Source organism: Rhagoletis pomonella, unplaced genomic scaffold (genome assembly GCF_013731165.1).
Source record: "Rhagoletis pomonella isolate Grant_MI unplaced genomic scaffold, Rhpom_1.0 Rhpom_scaffold_00004, whole genome shotgun sequence".
In the NCBI taxonomy this organism is placed as follows: Eukaryota; Metazoa; Arthropoda; class Insecta; order Diptera; family Tephritidae; genus Rhagoletis; species Rhagoletis pomonella.
This window is the reverse complement of record NW_023458558.1, coordinates 29,920,065-29,934,221: the sequence shown is the minus strand read 5'-3', so window position 1 is coordinate 29,934,221 and position 14,157 is coordinate 29,920,065. Positions and strand designations below refer to the sequence as shown.

The window sequence follows — 14,157 nt, the reverse complement described above, 5'->3', positions numbered from 1 at the left end:
TTTCAAGCTTATATAATTTTATCGAATTATCACTGCTTATCGAATTTGATCGTGTTACCGAAGTGCAACGAGTTTTCGAGCTTTGGAAAAATATGGAGCTAATAAAATCAACCGAGTTGTCAAAATTTATAGAGGCATCCAAAGTTTATCGAGTTATCGATTTTTACCACGATGTAAACATTTTCGAGTTATCAAAATTTGTCGAGCTCTTGAAACGCAGTTGTCGAAATTTATCGAAGCTAGTCGAATTATCGAATTTTGTTCAGTTGTGGGACTTAAGTGTTTTTGAAATTCATCGAATTAGCAATATGTATCAAATTATCAAAATTTATCGACAGACTGGAATGAATCTGGTCAGTTCCAAGTCCTGCTAAAGTCCTTCAATGACCTGCAAAGATATAAAAAATTTTAATCACGTTTTAGTTCCAAAGCAGGATATTTTCCTTTAAGTAACTTTGCACGTTATAGTTAAGTTTAACGACGTGATAAGTTAGAAAACCTAGTACATATAATTTTGCTAATTTTCTTAACCCGTATTTTCCAAAAATAACTTTTTAACCAGATTTTCATTTTCTTTTTTCAGATATCATCAGTCCCATTGGTTAAGGATATAAAAAAGGTAAGCTAACTAAAGGATTTACTAAAGTTAAGCATTTGAACCATACTCCATACCATAACCATAATCAGCTGATATCTGAAGTGCGAGTAAGAACGTGTTGCCAGACGTTAAATAAAAAATGTTCACGGCAAACATTTTGGCATAAGTGTGGAATATGAACCATTTAGCTATGCAAACCAAAATAGAACTTCTCATGCTGACTTCAACTGCACCAAAATTATTTGGTGCAAAAATTTAAAGAAGATATAAAAGGTTAAATTAAAATTGTTCGAACATCTTATGAAATACATAACCGATTCAAAAACTAATGATGTCAAAATAAAGACAATTATTTTGTCTTTCAGTTGTTGTAAATAACTTATATGATTTTTAATATTAGTAATCCAAAACTACTAAAAAAAACTAAAGAAAATTTCGTATTTTTTCATAAAATACATTTTTTAACAAAATTTCATAACTAATGCAAAATAAATTTATAATGCTATAAAAGTACAAGTTATTACCTTTAATTTGATGTACATATTTTATTATGATCTGCTGTTGAGTTTTAACTATTTAGAAGTTCTGCGAAAATATCCTACGATATAACATATTTTCCGCTTCTTGTTACGCATCTGGCAACACCGACATGATAGTTGATATTGTTACGATTATGGCAATGGGTATGGCTATGACGTTATGGTATGTTACCACTAATTTTCACCTTAAGGCTGTGTGCCCCTCAATTTGAGTGACCACATCAAAGAACACCACAAGTTGGAGGAGAAACTCGATAAGAACTAGGCAAACTATGTACCGAAAGCCCTAATAGAGTTAAAGAACTTTTCGAACCTGTCTATAGACGATTTCGGGGTTGCAAAAATCGGAGGCAAACTAACATTACGTTTAATATTTATTATATCCAAATCTAAAAAATAATCCTTAAAAAAGCGTGTCAACAAAGGATCTTGTCTCGTTAATATATCACCATCAGCTAAATGTGCTATTTCTCCCCGAGACTATGATAAAGTCGCGTAGCTTCGTTTACTAGAGAGCCAATGGGCGTCATGTTAGTTAGCACCTTGTGGCACGATGGCAGACTAATCTTAAAGAAGTTATTACTCGTTCGTATTTTATTGAGATTTCAACTTACAAAATACTATAACTAGTCACAAAGTATTAAGAGTTTTTGTTCTTACTAGTTTTGAAAGTTACCACGAACAATTTTTTTTTGAATTTTCCGCAAGTAGGTAACTTCTTCGCAATGGCACATTCTACCAACGAATGATCGATGATAAAAAACGCGAAAATCAATAAATGATTTGCAAACTACGTGAATTACAACTAAATAGATACAAATTACTAAAGATTACAACTAGCACTTTAGCGTTTCCCGACTAAACTGCCGTATTTCCGCGCATAATTTCAGCATTAAACTATTATTATTATTACTATTAAGCCATAACCTGTGTTTGCCTTCTACATTTGTCCCGCTTTAATTCCTTTCTTTTTTCAAAATCCAAATTGGAAGAAATAGTAGTATTATTTACGAGTTAATCTCTAAGGCTAGAGCGTACCGCAAGTAGTATGTATCGCTTTACTATACTGTACCGTACTGTAAAAAAGTAATGTCGATAAGTCCCGAAAATACTGAAGTGGTCCCAAAAAGTCACGGCACTAATGGGAAAACCGAATGACCTCCAAAAAGAAAAAAAAAAGCGAAGAAAACTGAAGCATGCACAAAAAATGCCGAAAATTTTACCAAAAAATCACAAAAAATAATATACGGATAACTTTGAAAAATTTATAAAACCCCGAAGAGTGTCTGGAAAATCTTCGAATAACTCCGAAAATTACGCAGTATTTTATTACACTGTACGACATTTTCGGCTTTCTTAAAGCCTGGATTATATAGGCATAAGTGATTTCTTCGTTTTCCCAGGCTGGTGATTTTAACCGCTTTTTTTCAGTTTGAAGTTGGCGGTCACAGAACATCGTTTTAAATAATGAAGAGTGATTCACGTGCAAATATTCCAGAGGCCTTTCTGGTGGTTTTCGGGCACGAGAAATGTGAAAAAGCAGTTTATTTTTATAAAAAACGGTCGGTGGCTGCGCCTTTGACTAAAAAACAGGAAACGAAAGTGAAGGAATATGCCCATAATGTTTCTCAACAATGTTTCTTCACCCAGAGCTGCAGCGTTTCTGTCCATTCGGATGGCATGACCAAGCTAGCGTAGCCATAGCTCAGACAGCTGATTGTTCCATCAATTGCGGTATCGATCTTATTCTCCGAGGCTTTTCCAAGATTTGACGTATTTTGAATACCTCCTCCAGGGGTAAATGACGAAAAAAGGGTCACCAAATTATTTTTGCGTTGCTTTACTAGTAAAAGAATACATTTGAAAACCAAAGTCAAAATCAAATCTAAATGTATTGTAAAGTAAAATAGTGTGACTAGCTTTGCACAAAACAGATTTGCAAACATACACAGAAATCAATTTGCAATTATTTTAAAAGTTTTAAGTGATGCATTTTTTCGTACTTGCAGTAGGAAATATTTTTTAACAGCATGATTTTGTTAATATTTCTTTAAAAAATCTCTGAGAAGGGGCAACAGGCGCACATAATTTTGTAAAAGGGTAAAAAAATCTAAATTTTTAAAAAGTCCAGTCAAAGGGTATTGGTGCTTAAAAAGTATCAAATTTCCCCTTTAAGCGCACAACAGCAACACTGACCTCGTCTATGGTGAATTTACCACCAAAACTCCAGGCTGTGTTTAAAACGTGGAAAAGACAAAAAAATGTATAAGCTTAATAACTTTCGAGGTAAAACTTGGAGGTCTATTGTTCGCGGTGGCTCGTTATTCCGCCTTGGTGAGCATACAGTGAACGACGAACAAATCTCCAGCATCTGTTGTAAAATTTAGTGCGATATATTTTGCTTTATTTTATTATTGTTTATTCCAATTTTTTCTTGCATGCATTCCTTAATATAACCGACCGCACATTGTCTAATCTCATTTATAATAGAATATGGCCTCCCGTCTGCCATGAGTCATCATCAGTCATGAGTCATGACATTTTGCGCGCGCATTACGAAAAGAGCAATTAGGCTTTTTAGCCAGGCCAATTGCTGTTTGCCAACACCAAACCGAACGACTTCATAAGTGAGATGTCAGGCGAGGGGTCAGCAGCCGCACTTTAAGTGCTTAATACTAGAGTTACATCCACTCGAAAAAAATACGAAGACGAAAAATAAGCAATAAAAACCAAAAAAAAATAAAAAATAAAAATCGCTGCTTTTCAGTGGAGCGCATAAAATGCAGTGCAACATAATTTGAAATATACAGCGCAACTGCTGTGTACCTTATGCTGACTTGCCGCACAGCAATTTATTGTAGTTAGGTAATTTTAAGTGTTGTTGAACTTTAACATGAAACTTTAAAATGAAAATGAAGAAAAAATGAAACATAAAGAAGTAAGAGCGTCACACCAAAATAGCGAGAATCGAATAGAAAAACGAAAACGAAAATGAAATACAGCAATACAGTGGCGCGCATTATTGCTGCTGTAATAAAAAACCATCAGCGTTTTTGGCATAATTGCAATGCAATTGATATTGCCGGCCACGACGACGATGACGGTGGCGTGTCACAACAATAAGCAACTTTTCCATCCGACTTACTTAAGTGTGCGATTATTAGCTTAAGTTTTGGCTGTGGCTTTTGTTTTCCTTTTGCAGAATTATTTTGCTTATGAATTTTTAAGGCGGCACTGAAGCTACACCGTAAATTAGTATGCAAATGGCCAGAAAACGAGGCGGAGAAATGGCGCTTTCTGCTTGCCGCTTAAGATCAGCCTTATTTTGGGGTGAGCTGCTCGGTTTAGTTGTGGATTATAGGCAAGCAGCAAGCCGCGAAGATGCTACAATCGAAGCGCAACAGCTGTTGAAATCAATGTGTTTGTTGTTGTCGTTAATCTATGTATATATAACGTCAGCGACGTTGAGGCGCATCAGTGTCGGTTCGATGCGCTTTGGTAGACCAAATTGGGTTAATTGAATTTCAAGCAGCATCTGCAACCCCAAAACACCATTCACCGTGCAACTAATGCACTCACTGTTTGGCGTCGTTTGTGTGTGTGTGTGTGAAGCTTTTATTTTTTTGCAATTTGATTTTCCTATTGCGCCAGTATTTACTTGCGTGTTTTGCCACCAATAACGAACATGGCATTTGTGGCAGCCGCATCACCTAGTCAGCGCCAAATTGGCTATGCCATGAATGGCGCGCCAGCAAGTGAGCGAGGAGCCAAGTGATTGTTGCTCGCTTGCATGCCACTTAAATCTGTTGCAATTCTCCAGTCAGCGCGCGCAACTCAAATGCCAATTCTAGCTCAGTTCAGTGCGGCTTAGCTCGGCTTAGCTTGACTTGGTTGGTGGCTTAGTTCAATACCAGTCGAATTCAATTGCATTCAATTCAATCTGAGTCAGTGTCGAAGTTTTGCTCCTCAATTCGCTTTAGTTCAGTTGGTTTGTGTGGCGCATACGCTCGATTTTTTTTATTATTATTATTATTTTTTTTTTAGCGCATCAACCCACTGATCCAGCGCTCTTGCCGCCAATATATCTTTCACTCATCCGCTACATACTCCTACATTTGGACGTGACTTTGCGCATTCGATTACCGACAAGTTGGCAATTCTAACGGTTTCATTGTATCATACAAATGCGACGAATTGGCTAAAAATGCTAATTTTGTGTTCAGCGCGTTTGCAATCGTCGAAGCATCAACAATCAATGGATCGATCTATCGAACGATCGGTCGGTCTTCCATCGATGGCAACACTTGAATGGGCTGATTTGAACTGATGATTTCACTAACGCCTGCCGACGCGTTGTAGCAGCTGATCATTATGATGTTGTTGTTCGTTTTGCTACACAAAATAATGCTGTTGTTTTTATTATTGATGATGTTGTAGCCCAACTTGTGTGTGATTTGCTTGATTTCGACGTGGGCTGTCCTAAATGTTTTTCTGCTTCGAATTCAACGTTCGGCAGAGGTGTGAAATCAGCCACGTTGAAGAATAATTTTTGCCAGCGAATTGTGACGCACGTTCTTTCGTCCGCTGGATCAGTAATTTTTTCTTCGTATTTATGTATGTGTGTATGTATGTATAATATATATATATTTTTTTTTCTTTTTCACCGTAATTGCTTAGTATTTCGTGCCTTGTGAATTTGTCGTTAGTATGTTCAATGCTGATCGAAACGAATCACATTGAATTGCAAATTTGGCATTGACGTTTGTGGTTCCTTCGTGGTTATGTTGTTGTTGTCACCAATTTTGTCAGCTATTTTAGGGCATCGCGCAGTACACTCGAATGCCAGGTGTCTGATTGAATTCGAATACCGATTAGCATACATTAACTTTTTCCTTTTCTTGAATTTAGGTGACAGCGATAGTGAGTCGATAGTTTTAGGGCTGAGTAGTTATTTAAAATTCTAGAATTTGGAACGACAAATTGGACATTGTTAAAAAAAGAAGTATCAGCAAAACTTGTCATTTATTATCATACAAAATCCAAAAATCTCAATGAGCATATACATCGCTTTGCTTAATGGAAGTCTCTTAAAGAGAACCAGGGTTTTCTGATCGAAAAATATTTATTTTCAAGAAAGCTAGTTAAGTTAAGTTTATTTTCAAAAAGTTGTTTTTTCTCATACAAAATAGGTACATGGAAAATTTTGAGGGCTTTGAACGACCTATTACCTATGATTTTACAGGCTCCAAGGGTGCCTAGAATTCAGAGAAGACTCCCGTTCATACATCACAATTCCATCTTAAAACCGTCGATGTATAGAGGGAAAGCCTCTCTCTTGGCCATTTGGTCTCTTCTCAATTTTCTTATGGATGAGAATAGTACTTGGATGCTCATCAGCTGAAGGCTAGACTTTTCACCATATGGGCTATCACTATGCCCGATGTGTCTAGTACCCCAATACTGGGTAGCGTCAAAACTCTCTAGTTTCACATCCATATTGAAATATTTCACATAGTTTGTTAATTTAATTGATTCTGAACAACTCAACAGCTGGTAACACACTTCAAAAATAAAAATAAAAAATATGAATACATTTATAAGAACATTCGTTTTATTTTTTGTTTGAACAGGTGGCAACCCTGGTCAACAATATTTTAAAAATAAACTTTTCTCGTTTAATACCGATGGAAAAACATTTTATTTACTTGTTAACCAAATTGATTGTAACTTTTTGAAAAGGTGGCAACCCCCTTTAAAAATATTTTCTAAACAAATTGTTTTTTCAACCGTTTTCGTTCGACATAAAATGTCTATGATATTTTATTAAACTTATTAATTAACTGTTTTTTTACATCAAAAAATGTACTACAGTTCTCTTTAAAACATGCCTTATTAATCCAGTTCATAACCAATCCGTATTCAGAGTTACATTGAAATGCGTCCAGGCTTTTTAGCTTGAACGAGCAACAAACATACTCACACGATCACTCACAGTCTTTCCTACTAAAAAAAAAAATAAAATTGAATGTTTTGGAATTAATTGCCAGCTTGATAATATACATATATATTTTGGAGACTTTCCTCGAGTGAAAATGTAAGTTTAAAAACAAAAAAGAGGTCGTAAAATTCTATTTGAAATTCAGTTAACGTAAGAAGCAATGTACGCCGAACTGCCTGTCAAGTTCAAAACAATAAATTTTATTTCACTTTATAGCTGGGTAATAAAAATTTCAAAAATTTAATTTTCTAAGCGTCCGGCATTCGTAATTTGGTAGTCAACATGTGCACAAAATTTTTGATGACTTCAAAGCAAATTATTTTAAGCTTTATATGTTGGTCCTAAAGCTGGTAATAAATTGTTATTTTTTCTTCATTTCACTTTTTGTGTTCCACTTCAGTTGTTATACCTTGTATGTTGCTTTTATCGTATTTTTGTTTGTTTTTCGCTCTATTTTATTTTATGCTATTTATTTTTTATGCCATTTTAATTTATTTTGATATTTGAATTAGTTTTAATTGAATTATTTTAATTTAAAAAGAACAAAAACAGATTGTTTTATTTCAGCCCGGCCTTGAGCACAAAAAAAAATCAACAGAATCTTCAATTAACGGCCAAATATAAATAAACATTTTAATTTAATTTAATTTTATTTTATTTTATTATATTTTATTTTATTTAAATTTATTATATTATATTATATCTTATTTTATTTTATGCTATTTTATACTATTTAATTGAATTGAATTTAATTTTATTTTATTTTAAATGTATTTTTTTATATTTATTTTTTCAAACAAACCCAAGAATGCCGTCACTCAGCCAATGCGGTTTTATTTATAAATTGCTGATCGATTGCCTTTCAAATTGCTATAATGATCATATTTCCAGCCAATTTGAGAAAAACAAACGTAAGTTTTTTCTTTTTTTTTTGTAAAACTGTCTGCCGTTCTTCGCTTTAAAAATCAATTTCATATTTGTGGCTTGCCGCTGCCAACAACTAAGAGTACTAGAAAATATTTTGCATGTATGTTTACTTGTTTATACATATGTACATTTGTATGTATGTGTGTATGTTATAGCTTGCAAAAATTGTTTACCGCATGCATTTATGGTAAACAAGTTAAGACATCAAGAAAATTTACAATTGAGCTTCAGCTTACAAGACGAAAAAATTAAATAAACAGCAAATGCCGAGCGAACGGAAAAGAATTAAAATACAAGAAAGGCAAATAAATTCGAAACTCAAAATAACCGCCGCCTAGTATTTAAGCTGTGGGTTGTTGCAATGCGAACCATATGGATTTAATTGTGACATTTGCGGTAGTTTGGCAATGCTACTGGAATTACTTTTGATTTATTATTCTTTTTGCAAAGAGGAGCGGTTGGCGATTGGTGTACATATGTAAGTTAAAAAAAAAAAATACCAAGCATATATGTACATTAGACTGACTGCATCAATCGCCATACAAAAAATAATCGGTACCGTTTTTCCATTGGAATTATAAAATCTATTATATTTTAAGATGTCCACCAAAATATTTCGGAAAAATACGAAGATTTAAGCGAGCTGGACCGATTTGAAAATACCTCCAAAAATGGAGATTTTTATGAATAAAATTAGTTTCTTAAAGATGTTTTTCGGAAAAATCCCCTCAAATGACAAAACGGTTTAAGCTTAAAAAACTTATATAAAAAATATGAAAATAAATAAAAAATTCAACGGAATCGTAATAATGAGATTTTTGACTTTTTTGATTTTTAACTTTTTTCAAAGATTGGTATAAGAAAGGCTTGAGTAACTGAACCTAAACTCTTCTGATTTAGACTTGTGAGGTGTCATTGGAAAGGTATTTTCTCACCCATTTAATTTCTTTGCTAATATTCAAAGTTGAAGGTAAAGTTGAGGTAAAGAATACAAATATTGCAAAAATATGGCAAATCTGTAACATAAAAATAAAAGGCTTTGTTGCTAAGATCAAATTGAAATATCCACATGTATAGTGGTGGAAAAATAAATAGGAGCAAAACATTTCAGCAAGTTTTGGCTACTTTTCTTTTGTTTATTTAATGTTGATTTATTTTTAACGATATGAATCCAGTTGCCAAACTTTGTGCAAAAATTATGAAAATTCTGTACAGTTTCATGTAATAAAAGTTTATAGTAAACATTTTTTTAGTTTTAAGTTGATCAATGTCAAGTACCAGGTTGACCGAGCGGCAAAGCTGGGCAAACAGGGTGCATATACTTTTTAAAGTTTTCAAGATTTGGATAGCTTTAAAAAAATATTTTGGAAATAAACAAAAAAAAATTGGATTTCCATATCTATTAAGTAAATTCCTTACTCTAAAATGTATGTGGCAACCCTATTCCGAAATACGCTGGAATGAATACATAAAAAATGTTGATTGAGATTAACAAAAAAAAATTCGTATTACAAGGAAGCGTGGCAACCTTGATGGAATATATTTACTGACCAAAGTTATCAATAATACCTTTCATTTGATATCCATATTGCGATGTTTTAGATAAATTGTGTAGAATCGAAAATAAGTGCCAACCTTTCACTAATATCCTAAGACATAACATTTTGTGTATAGGGAAAGCATTGTTTAAGAACCTTCTCTTGGTACCCATGAATAATAATATTTTACCTTTTATTTTTAAACAAAAAATTAAATAAATATGCGATTCAAAATAGGTGGCAACCTTATTAAAAATATTTTTGAATTAGGGATCGTTAAAATACCTTCCATTTGATACGCATATTATGATGTTGTAATTAATTTATAACTAATTTCGAATAGGTGGCAACCTTATACGAGTCTTCTCGGAGATATTGCGTATTCAGATAACCTTAAAATCCAAAGAATGTCTGTGTACAAAATTTCATCAAAATCGTTAGAGCCGTTTCTGAGAACCCTGTGGATATATGTATATATTTATACAAGAATGGCTCGCTTAATGTAATACGATTTTTCACCGATTTTGTTCCATACAAAATATGTGGGAAATATTTTTTATTTTTTTTTGATGGTAGAAAATTGGTTATATAAAAAATTATTTAAAAACAACACGATCAAGGCGAAATTAGAAAAATTTACATACACTTTTTTAAGGTTTGGACAAGTCGTGATCCTAGTCGAGTAGACAAAAACAGTGTATTCTGAATTTCGAAGTGACACTCAAAATCTTGGCTTAATGTTGAAACTTTCATATTCGGTAGGTTGGAGCCTACACTAGACCCTAACTTCATATCGTCGCCTGGGTAAAAGATTGTCGTAAGCGTCATACGTTCGTCCATAACATACGACAATCTTTTACCCAGGCGACGATATGTAAAAGCATACACATGGTCAAAATAATAGCAATGCAACGTTTGACTATTATGTTGGTTTAATGCTCATAAATTTTTTTTTTTATAAAAGTGTAGCTCTTTATATAACAAAACCCATATAAATCCTTATTTAAAACTTTGTAGAAAAAATCTACATAAAATTCCATCTAAGTATACATTTTTTTATTAGAACTACAAAAATCCGCGTGTGCAGCGTTTTATTTTTTTTTTGCTCGCGTTGTTAAGCATTTTTTCCATATAAAAACATTTAAATCATTCTTTATATGGGCGAATGTACAACTCACGTAGTTGCCATCAAACAAAAATGTTTTGCGATTTTACCATACGTGTTGCATTTTTAGACAAAAATGTGTATTATGAAACTTGAAAAATGCTATGGGGGATTTTCATTTTGAACTGAACCGAACCATTTTTTGGAGTGGTTTTTGGTTCGGTTTTGGGATTTCACAATAAAAACGGTTCGGTTCGTGGTTCGGTTCGGAGTCCGAAAGAAGGCCGAACCATCGCTTCAAAAACCGGTTCGGTTCAAAGCCGGTTTGCAGCCCTCATTGCGACAGAAGCATCATCTCATTTAAGCAAAAATTTGCAGGTAGATAGCGAGTAGTGATTGAAATTGAGTTCAGGCTTTTTATGTATCTTTGACCTTGCACCCCCAACACTATGTGTGTGGTAAGTTTCGTAGTAAACTCTTTTATAGCTACGAACTCTGCTTAAAATACACTGCAGTGGCCAAAAGTAAAAATTATGTAGGTTGGAGGTCTTCTCATTATATGGCTGTCGAGTTATCTTGTAAGCCCAGGACCGAATCATCTTCCCAACTTTCTCTAAAAGGAATTGGCGTGGAGAATTTTCTCTCAAGTTGGAGAGGCAGTGTGGAGTAGCCTCGGGACCTAAGAGTGTCGTGGTTGTTGGTTAGAATAGTGGTGTGACTAATTCCAGTGTCACGGGCATTTAGAATTAAGCAAGGTTTCTTCTGACTGTGACGGCACATTCAGTGTACTATGAGATCTGTGAGACTCAATAACTTGGCTATAGTCATACTAGATGGCGGTCTATTATACATAGCTCTACTATATACAAATTCTTTTCCATTTCGTGTATTTTTTTTGCAACTCCCTCGTATGTAATTCAAGCAGGGTTTTTCTTCTATTTTTGCTAACAATCGTCGACACTCAACGAATGCAGGTGCCAAAATAATGGCAATATTGGCTAAGCTCGAGTTTGCATGTTGCAGCATCGTTTACGCAAGGCTGCAATTGCAGCTGACTGCTACAATAAAATTACTGTTGCAATAGCAACAAAAACAACAAACACCAACAACAGCAGCAGCAACTAACAGCAATTGCTTGCCTATTTGACGGTGGTGGCGGCGTTGATGATTTCGAAATTTTATTTGCTTATTTCCTTGTAGATTTTTCTCACCTTTTTGACTTATTTATTTTTTTTTTTTTCATTTACCGCTTTATTGTCTACATTGCGTGCATCACACTAAAACTTGGCCAATTGGCAGTTGGTCGAGTGGTAGGTAGGTAGGTTGGTAGCTGCCAGGTTGTTTGGCAATTGGCAAGAAGAGGTGTGTCAGTAGTTGCAACTGAAGTCGATGCAAAAGCTATAAAGCTAGAGCTTCTCGCGCTTGGTACGCGTTAGCCCGCTCACTTGTGCTTGTTCTTTTTTCTTTATTTTGTCGTATGTAGTAGTATGGATTGTAGAGGAGTCACGTGCAAAGTGGCGCACGTTCAATCTACCAACTGCGGCTGCACGCAACAGCTGGCAATACTTACACTTCGGTAGCAACAAAGTATCAACAACAGCATTGATGATTGTCTCATTTGGCAACCAGGTGAGAAGTGGGTTAATGTGCTGTGCATAGCAAACAGCGGCGCGCAAGTTGGGTGTTACAAAAAAAAAAAAAAAAACACGAAAAACAAAAGTTGTGTTTATTTTTGTATGCAAGAACTGCTTAGAGTTTTTATTATTTTCTCTATATGTTTTGTTTTTTAGTATTCTCTGTTAATTCACTATCTCACACCACCACTCAGCTGGCCGACCGACACCTTTTTTAATCCACTTGTGAGCTTAAATTTTAAATAAAAATTGTCACACTTTTGCTTCTTTACCTTCTGCGCCGCTGCATAGCCGTTCCATTGCTGAGCGCTTGTTTACTTTCGCGCCTCTTCAATTTGATTCGTTGCTCGTTGGCGTGATTCATGCGAAATTGAATTTTCATTCAACTCATTCAATCGGCGCGAACTGGGTTACTCGGTTTCGCCTCAATTAAGTTATTCTTTTATTATTTTTGTCACAGTTATTACAGCTTATGTGAGGGAATTGCCTTTACTGCTACTTAGCTTTAATACATATTTATTTACTTTTTTACAAATTTTTTTGGTTTTTGATAGAGGATCATGCGCCAAGTTTGCTTGCCCGTTCATGATGTGGAATTCCGAGTATTTAAAGAACCGGTTCTGTCGAGTGCGATTCCAAGGATTTGTTTTTAATTTCACCGCTCCGCCGGTCAAAAATAAAGCTCCTAGTGATAAAATAGCTTTGTTTGTGGCCAAATTGGGTATATGGCGGCTATTTAATTTAGTACCCTGACCCGAACAAAATTTGATAATTCAACTAAGAACTCTATAAAACACATACAAACTGAATTTCGTGCTGATAGCTTCATATTTACTTTTATGCAAAAAAATATATTTTTTTTTTAGCCGGTCGTGCCATGTACGCTTCTGTTCCGATTACCGGTGCTGTAAGAACCGTTTTCGGTTCTTTTGAAATGGTTTTGACCTAGAATACGTCTTAGGTTTCGGTATGGACGCCATGCTCAAATGTTGCAGTTCTAATTTTTAGAGCTTCCCAAAAACGCTTATTGCACAAGACTTAATGAAGCGATTTCAAAGAAAAAATTCCAAACCTACCAACAGATTAATTTTATAATTTTATGTCTCGATATGGATGCCAGACGAAAGAGGTTGTGGTTTGAAAAAACTTTTAAGAAGGTTGCCACGTGATTACAAAATTTAATTCTATGTATGATATAAACAAACTACTACTAAATGGATATCAATACAAATGGCTTTAAAAAACTTTATTTTCAAACTATATGTACAAGGGTTGCCACCTGTTTGAAAAATTAAATTCAACTTGAGTTCAAGATTAGGGGCTGCGGCTTCGACTTAGCCCGCAGGTCAAGTCAAAGGCGCTGGACTGATCCTTTTTTAGTTCTTAGGACTTATTTTTTCCGTTCTTTGGGGACCATTTTCCGGGTCTGTAACCGTTTTTTGGAGTTTCGATACTTCATGTACTTTTTTTGGGGTCTTTTGAGAAATGGTTCTTCTGGAACCATTTTTCGGTCCTTTTTAAATCATGCTTCGGTTCCGTTATATCGGTTTTTTAGTTCATGTAAGAACCGGATCGGTCGGTTCTCTAAATTACCTGGTTCTCCGGTACATTGCTTCTGTCCATCACTATTGCCCATACAAATAGGCACTTTTTATTTGCCTTTGGTAAACGCTTGTTGCTCCAATTTATATACTGTTTCTATTTTAATATATATATATTTTTATTTCTTTCGATACCATTGCCATCTAGCTTACGTTGATCTTGTTCTCTTAATTTGTCATTTGGTTTTTCTTCAATAGTTCGATTGTTTTCTTTTCT

General features: G+C 34.5%; 1 protein-coding gene across 6 annotated transcripts in view; it reads left to right on the top strand.

Moving 5' to 3' along the window:
- Positions 1 to 14,157, top strand: part of LOC118737427 (rho GTPase-activating protein 7) — a 396,184-nt gene that overhangs the window by 162,257 nt on the left and 219,770 nt on the right. For all 6 annotated transcript variants that reach the window (XM_036467902.1, XM_036467901.1, XM_036467907.1 and 3 more), the window contains one exon: positions 584 to 619. The gene's annotated coding sequence lies outside the window, so the exon portion shown is untranslated. The remainder of the gene's footprint in view (positions 1 to 583; positions 620 to 14,157) is intronic.